General features: G+C 36.5%; 1 non-coding gene across 1 annotated transcript; it reads left to right on the top strand.

The window, feature by feature from the left end:
• The first annotated feature begins 7,510 nt into the window (after positions 1 to 7,510).
• Positions 7,511 to 7,617, top strand: LOC141723115 (small nucleolar RNA R71). Its single transcript, XR_012576107.1, has one exon. It is a non-coding gene; the product is annotated as a small nucleolar RNA R71 (small nucleolar RNA).
• The last annotated feature ends 1,370 nt before the right edge of the window (positions 7,618 to 8,987 follow it).

The raw sequence follows: 8,987 nt of genomic DNA, 5'->3' as shown, positions 1-8,987 counted from the left end.
TGATAAATTGGGTAAGTTGAATAGCTTTAGTGATTAAACTTGTTAATATCTGAAATCTGTTCTTGAATGAATTTACAAATGAATTTTTCATAAATGAAAAATTCATTTGCAAATTTATTTTATCATATTTTCCATAATACTTGTTTATTTCTATGTAAGTTTTATTATCTTATCTTATTTATTTATTCTACTTGTTAATTTTAAATGTCTCAGAATATTTTATTTTCTCTAAAAATATTTTTCTATGAATTTTATTTGCTAAAATTCAAAAGAAATCTATTTTTGGATTGAAAATACAATTATCTCTGAAATATTTTAATTTTGTAAATATTCTCTAAAATATTTTATTATTTATTATTATTTATTTTTATTATTTTATATCAGTCTTTATTTCAGTTTTCTATAACTGGTTAATATATATTTCCGTGTTTGTATGTTTTTTTTATATATATATATCTGCAATGACAATCGGCAAGACAATCAATTGTCTTGCTGAAAGTCATTCCAGTATTAATTCTGTGTATAAGTTTATTTTATACTAGAATGACAATCGGCAAGACAATTGAAATTGTCTTGCTGAAAGTCATTCCAGTACATATATGTGTTTAATTTTAATTCGGTTTAATTTTATAACTGGCAAGACAATCGGTATGACTATTGATTGTCATGCCAGTAATAAAATTTATATCAGATAATATTTGTTTTTATTTTGTACTGGTATGACAATCGGTATGACTATCAGATTGTCATACCAGTTATATTATTAGTATTTTTGTTTTCTCAATTGCCTGGTATGACAATCGGGAAGACAATCGGTATGACTTTCCTCGATTGTCATACCAGTTATCTACTTAACGTTTTTTCTTGTTTTATTTTGTAAAATCATTCAGTTCAGTTTTCAAAATTCCAACAGTTCTTTTTCTCTCTTTTGTTTCTCTCTCTCAATTCGATCTCAAACCTCCATTGATACTTCTTGCTCGAGTTTTTACTCAGCAAACAAAACTTCACTCATGTTATATATACATACACGTATATACATACAGAAGTGCTGCCCAATTTTTATTTTTAAATTTCACTTCATTTTTGTTCCCTTCAAAATCAGTGTTTGTTTGTTTTTGGGTATTTTTAGTTTTTTTTTGTTTTGTGTCTTGTGTGTTTTTCAGATCTGTTATTGTGAGTTAAGAACATTAACGAGATACATTACTTTCTAAATTTTTCGGATATAATTGATTGAATTCGAATTATTAAATTAATTTAATTAATTCGAATTTTCTTAATATTACTCTTAAAATTCTGAAAGTGTGTGTTTTATTATATTTTTTAATGGCTCTTAATTTCCAAATTGTCTCGCATAATCTTGTTGGTATTTTAATCCAGATAAATGTGATGTGGAAAAATTTAAGCCGTGGATTAGATTTTTAAATGACCATTCGATTGTTAGATCTGCTATTAAATCAAATGTGATTTTAAATGTCGATCTGCTCAGACTGATTTGCACAACCTCTACTGTGGCCGATGATTTTAAATCTTTTTCATTCACCGTGGCAAACACACAGTATGTAGTTGATGAAACAGTCGTCAATCGAGCGTTAAATTTTCCATTGGACAATTTCTGTAATTTGCCCTCTGAAAATGATATTTCAAACTTTTTCCATGCTATTCACTATCAGGGGGTGATTAACTTAACCAAGTTGTCTAAATCCAATTTGGTTTCTGAATGGGACATTTTCTTCGATACACTTTCTAAAGTATTTGCCAACTGCACTAAATCCAACTTTCACAACATCACTTCCACTCTGCAGTATATTGGTCTTGCGGTTGTTTTCAATTAAAGGATCAATTTTGGCAAACTACTTTTACCCATTCTTCTGAGACGTCTCACTACTGCTTTACGTGATCATTCTACAAATCGTAGGGTTTCGTGCTACTACGCTCATTTTCTCATGCTCATAGCAGAACATCTTCTCTCATCTGAGCATAAAGCTCTTTTTGCTAACTCTTCGGTAACCGAACCCCCTCCAGTAAGCAAAAAGATTTACACACGCCAAGACACAACCTTCAAATTCATGCAAGTTCCAGTACTTGTATCTGCTTTCATGGCCACTTACATTCCTTTACCTATCTTCAATCTTCCCGGTCATGAACAGCAAGCTCAACCTCCAGTGGTTCAAACCACCCAGGCTCAAACATCAGATGCTCTTCCTCTGCATGTAATAATTCCTCAAACTCAAACTATTCCTCCTTCTGTTGAAAGACCCCCAGTGGTTGATAGGACTGACCATGAAGTTGTAGAACCACAGCTTCAATCCCAGGTCATAGAGCCAAACACAGAGTCACAACCTATCTCAACCTCTCCCCCACTGTCTAAAATATTGCCTAGAAGGTTAGTAGGAAGTAGTATGTTGGTGGATGTGAATGAACCCTCAGCTCTTCCTCCTTCCAAGAAAAGAAGAAAATTTACTGAGGCATCTGAAAGCCCATCCTTGTCCTCCCAACAGGACATGGACTTTGATATGGCCAGTGAACAGTTACTAGAGACATTCTATCAACAGGATGAATCTATTGAAATTTGCCATAGGGCCATGGCATCCTGTACTGAGTCAAGCACACTTCCATTACTCACAATGGAAGCATACAGACCAATAGATGATACTCAGGACACGGAGCGAGGAGTGCATATTGAGTCGGTTACAGTGCCTGCCATAGTTACGGCAGAAGAGCAGTCACATGCTTCTGAGGGAAAATATGACTCTCAGCCACCTTTAATAGAGTCATTTTCTCCCCTTCCAGATCCAACATCTCTGGCTCCCTCACAGGATTCTCCACTCACGGATTTATCTGGAGAAAGTGGAGGGCAACTCGGTCAATCTATCCCTGAAGCAATTCAGACATCTATTTCACATGAAAAGATAGGTTTGACTGAGGATCGGGACTCGCGAATTCCCATTGCACCACCAATGACCTCTCTTGAAGAGGCTAGGGTGATTTTAAATGCAGGTACAGAAGATCAGCATCAGGAAGACTCCTCACGAGCAATAATATTGAGAGATACACAAGCACGTGAGTTGAGTGAATCAAACAGGAGAGATATTCAGGTGAGCGCACACACAGACACAAACACTGAAAATCTGTTAGCTCAAATTGCTGAACTGAAAGAACAACTTGTAAAAAGTCAGGCTGAGGCTCAATCATTCAAAGTACAAGTGGTTGAACGGTCTTCTTCTTCCACCTCTGTCAATAATCAGCTGGCTCTCATCAGGACTAAAAGATCAGATTTGAAGACCTCTGTTGTACCAAAGCTTAACTCAATCCAAGCATCTCCAACTTTATCAGCTGAAGACATTTCAAACTTCTGCTCTCTCCATACAAGAATGACTTCTCTTGAAGACTTGGTTGAAATGAATCATTCACTGGATTCCTCCAGATTTCTGAAGATAGAGACGGGCATGGAACATCTCAATGAAGGGATGAAGCACTTGTACTTCATGATCAAAAATTCTCACTGCCCTAATGAAGAACAAAGGACTTTCTTTGAAGGGCCGTCTGGTGGAGGCTCAGGCTCTGGAGGTGATGGAGGTCATGGAGGATCTAAGGGAAAGTCTGTAGAGGATTCCTCAACTAAGGGGGAGAAGAAAGGGAGAAGTGGAAAGGGAAAAGAAAAAGATTCTTCTGCTAGAGGCACAGGGAAGGCTGATGATGTCTACTATAGTGGAGAACAGGATGACTTTGATATTTTTGACATTCCCACTGAACCAGTCTTGGAAGATAAAGATGGTGTCTTTGAAGCTGAGGAGGAAAGTGATTTTGGAGAATGAGAAGAGGAAGCTCAAGTGGATCCTGTTTTTGAGAAAGAGTTTCAGCAGCAGCAGTCAGAGTTGAAAAGAAAAGAAGATGAACTCAAAAAGGTATCCCAGATCATTGATATGAGGAAAAATATTGAACGAACAGAAACTCTTAAAAAGCAACGTCTTCATGACATTAAAGCTAAAGAAAGGAGAAGAGATGTCAGACTGAAGATTGGTAAAAAATGGGATGAAGCTAGGAGAGTACTTGATATGCCTCAGCTGAGCACAAACAATGATAGGCAGTTTCTACATCTTCTGGACAAGCTGGAGATCTCTAATCCAAACAATGACGTGTACATGAATGCTATAAAGACTGAAGTCTCAAGGATCACAGTTGCCTTTGACAGATCTCTAAATGAAATGAGTATATTTGTATATTGTCAGAGCGAAGGATCTTTCAAGGTATCACTTCATCTATTTGAGAATCGTTCTTTATCAGAGATTTGGGTTCTTCTCAACAAAGTCAAAAGAAGCTCAGAATTGAATGAAGTTCTTCGAGAAAGGCTCAAAGAGTTTGCCAGCAGGGCTAGTCCTCAAGTGGTCAACAATCCTCATCAGGTAAGATTCTTTAAGTCTGACTGTCTTCAAATCTGCCAGCTCGATTCACAATCTCTTAAAGACTACTCAGCTAAGCATCTTGTCTGGATGGAACATCACTTAAGAACTGCTGGATATTCATCCATGTTGAAAACTCAAGCAGCTGATCTGATTCAAGCTTATTGTGAAAAGAATATTAAAAGGTACGATCAGTTCAAGAATAAGCTAAAGTCAGTTGGAGTTCAACCAGTCAGACCAGCCAGCTTCACTTCTGAAAAGGATCGTGTCTTTGACAAGGATTGCTTCAAGATTTGGAAGAAAGTGAATTCAGAAGAGAAGACAACTGAATTCAATTAGCTCAAAACTTAATGTAATATGGTTAGGGCTTTATGAATCAAGATAGACTAATGTAGTTATATGTTCAGTCTAGAGGAACATCTATCTTGTATTCACTTGTAAATTTCTTTTGGAATCTGGAAAATGTTAAATATAATCCAGAACTTTTCTGCTATTTACTTTGCATTATTGTTTATATCTTTTTCTTATTTGTTAGTTGAGTTATCCTCTAGGTATTTGTTGTTATTGTCTAACAAACAAATAGGGGGAGATTGAAAGGCATATGTCATAGCCTATTTGTTTATTCGAGGATTTAACTCAATTCAAATAAGGATGTAACAAGTAAATAGTGGTTCTATCGTCAGAGAGATCTCTCAAAGTAACATATGTCAAAGGATTAACTAACATTGTTTGTCTACAGACTTGAGAACTTAATTCACTGGAAGAAGATCAAGAAATTGATCAAGCCTCAGTGATATAAATCAAGATTGTGGATTTAATCAAGTGACAGAGATCTCGTCAGGGTATCAATTAATTACAAGGATTTAGTCTGAAGAAATTCAAGAGTATCAAAGTTGAAGCATGAAGAAACGTCACGAAAGTTAGTCACTCATGAACCAGACAGTACATCGAGTGTCAACATTGAAGTGGTGGAATTGATTCATAATTGACAGTGAGTTTCAGAAGATTTTCAGAAGAATGGTTGCTGCTCAAGATTAGTATTAATTCTCTATTAATTAATTAAGTCATATAATTTAATTAAGAGAATAAATTAAATCTGCAAAGATTAATTTATTGATTAATTAAATTAACTGATTAATTAATTCAGAATTATTATTTGATTAAAATCTGTTTTAATCCAGCAAGACTATCTTTTGTATTAGCAAGACAATCGGTATGACAATCAATAGTCATACCGAAAGTCATGCTAGTTCATTTAGATTGTCTTGCCGAAAGTTCTATCAGTTCAATGGATAGTCCTGTCGAAAGTCCTACCAGTTAAAAGGATTGTCATGCTAAGCAGAAAGGATTGTCTTGCCAGTTAAATCAAGGATTGATTTAATATAAAAGAACTGAAGCTGATTTTCAATGCATTGAATATCAAATACAGCAGAACACAGAACAAAAGAAAACTGCTGAGAACTTATTGCAAATTCTCAGATCATTTATTTCTAGTATTTATTGTTAAATCTAATCCACTAGAAATCCTTTTCTTGTTCTTGTGTAACTATCTAGCGGATCAAAATCCCTAGAACTTAATCTCAAATTGCATTTAGCATTTGATCCTTTTTATTACAAAAATAGAAAAAGTTCATGTCGAATTTATTCTAGATTTGGAATAATTTATTTGAGATTAATCCCTTGTAAACGATATCGTTGTTGTAACACCTTTCAAGTTCAATAATAGTTTTATTTAACTTGAATTTTGTTTCACTTTTTTATTCCGTATTTTATTCGATTAAACGGTATTGTTTGTATTCAACCCCCCTTCTACAAACATTTTGAGACCTAACAAGTCCAATTGCTTGAAGATTGACAAGGGCATTAGATTAATGCTAGCTCCCAAGTCACATAAGCATCTGTCAAAAGATAATTTTCCAATAGTACACGGAATAGTGAAGCTTCCTGGATATTTAAGCTTCGGAGGCAACTTCTGTTGTAACACAACACTGCATTCCTCCGTAAGAGCGACTGTCTCTAAATCATCTAGCTTCACTTTTCGAGAGAGAATACCTTTCATAAAGTTTGCATAAATAGGCATCTGCTCAAGAGCCTCAGCGAAAGGTATGTTGATATGAAGTTTCTTGAACACCTCCAGAAACTTCTCAAATTGCTTGTCCAGCTTCTTCTTCTGCAGCCGCTTAGGAAAAGGCGGTGGAGGATAGATCTGTTTCTCCCCTGTATTACCCTCAGGAGAAGTGTGCTCAACAGTAATTTTCCTTGGTTCCACTTCAACGCCCTGCTGCTCTACTTCTTTCTCAGCCCCAGCTTCTTCAGTCAACGTTTGAGTTTGTTCGTAATCCGTAACCTTTCCAGACCTCAAAGTGATTGCCTTTACCTGCTCTTTAGCTTCCCTCTTTCCTGGCACTTCAGTGTCACTAGGTAGTGTACTAGGCTGACGATTTAGCAAGGCATTGGCAATTTGCCCAATTTGATTTTCCAAGGTCTTGATAGAAACATCTTGACTTTTGCACATAAGCTTCAACTCCTCTAATTCAAAATTTTCATTGGCTTGTTGTAACTGGAGTTGCTGTCCTGGTGCATATTGTGGTTGCTGAAAACCAGAGGGGTTGTACTGCTTAGCTGGATATTGCTGATAAAGCTGTTGAACCGCATTCGGAGCATTGCTCCAACTGAAATTAGGATGATTGCGGTTGTTGGGATGATAAGTGGCTTGCACAGGTTGCTGCGAACGCTGAAAGTTGCTCACGAACTGAGCTGATTCACTAGAAACTGCGCACTGATCAGTCTCATAGGCACCAGTACAAAGCTCACAGACACTAGTGATTTGATTTACTCCATAATTAGCCAAAGTGTCCACCTTCATCGTCAAAGCCTTAAGTTGGGCAGCTATAGCAGTTGCTGCATCCAACTCCAGAATTCCTGCTACCTTTCCCTGAGTCAGTCTATGGGAAGGTATCTGGTACTTATTAGCAGCCATCAGTTCAATAAGTTCATAAGCTTCATCGTATCTTTTAGCCCACAAGGTTCCTCCTGATGCTGCATCAAGCATGGGTCTAGAAGTAGCACCCAATCCCTTGTAGAAACAACTAATAATCATCCAATCAGGCATGCCATGGTGTGGGCACTTGCTTAGCATCTTCTTATATCGATCTCAAGCCTCACACATAGATTCTCCAGTTTGCTGAGCAAACTGAGTAAGAGCATTCCTAATTGCAGCAGTCTTCGCCATAGGAAAGAATTTAGTGAGAAACTTTTGAGCAAGATCTTCCCAAGTGGTGATAGACCCTTCTGGTAGAGAATGTAACCAGCACTTAGCTTTTTCCCTCAGAGAGAACGGGAAGAGTCGCAGCTTGATAGCATCTTCAGTCACCTCATTGAACTTGAAAGTGTCGCAGATCTCGATGAAATCCCTGATGTGCATGTTGGGGTCTTCAATAGGAGAACCCCCAAACTGAACTAAGTTCTGTATCATCTGAATCATGCTTGACTTTATCTTAAAAGTGTTAGCCCTGATGGCTGGCCTGATGATGCTTGACTGAATGTCATTAATCATAAGCTGAGAATAGTCCATCAAAGCCTTAGGGTTTTCTGCTTGATCACCCGTCTCTACTAAAGCTGGTTCCTCGACTTTCTCTTCTTCTTCTTCTACCTTCTTTTCTTCTTCAAAAACTTCCTTACGAACTACCACAACTTCTTCCTCGGCTTTATCCAGTGTTCTCTTACGAGTACGCGAACGCGTATGCATACACCCTCGCTAGAGTACCTGAAATAAGACAAGGAAACCAATAAGTAACAATGTCCGAGTCAATGAACTTTAACGACCACTGATGGAAAGCACATAAACTATAAATTAACACTGTAGTCCCAGCAGCGACGCCAAAAACTTGTTAGTCGTTAAACACGCGCTAATAATACACGCAAGTATACGAGTTCACAAGTAGTATAGAATCTTTTCTAGTTCGTTCCCACGGAGACTGGATTTGGTTAACTAATTAATTAACGCACTTAAGCAACAATGTATGGTTATTATTCAATGCTAATATGATAATAAATAGAGGTTGTTTATAACTAAGAATTAAACTAACAATTATAACTAAGAGAATAAGATTGGTTGAATTAATATATATGATAAACATGGGATTCTAACTTCATTAAATACTTCATTCAATAGCCTTATTATTCTCAACCTTAGCATGTAATGGTGATGACATTAATCAGACAATATGAAACTGATAAACGCCAACTTTCGTTGCACGAGTACCATATTACCAGACATCCACAAAAGAGATAGAAGCTGAATAGACACCAATTATATTGAGAGCCTATATGTCTATAGAATTTGACAACATAATGGTTTAAGCACAAGTTATCTATCTTGATTTCATAAGGCAAGTAAGATGGTCAAAATTACCTATGAATCATGCATAATGAATACATGAACCTATGCTAGCATGGAAAGTTCTAAATCCTTAAAGTCATTATCGCTTCATTAAGAATTAACACACTATCTTATAAGTTCGCGACGCTCATAAGACAAATATGCACAACCAATACTAGGTTATCATACAATCACCACACACTAAG

Source organism: Apium graveolens, chromosome 4, assembly GCF_009905375.1.
Source record: "Apium graveolens cultivar Ventura chromosome 4, ASM990537v1, whole genome shotgun sequence".
In the NCBI taxonomy this organism is placed as follows: Eukaryota; Viridiplantae; Streptophyta; class Magnoliopsida; order Apiales; family Apiaceae; genus Apium; species Apium graveolens.
The sequence above is the reverse complement of the archived record's forward strand: the minus strand, read 5'-3'. Positions and strand labels throughout refer to the sequence as shown.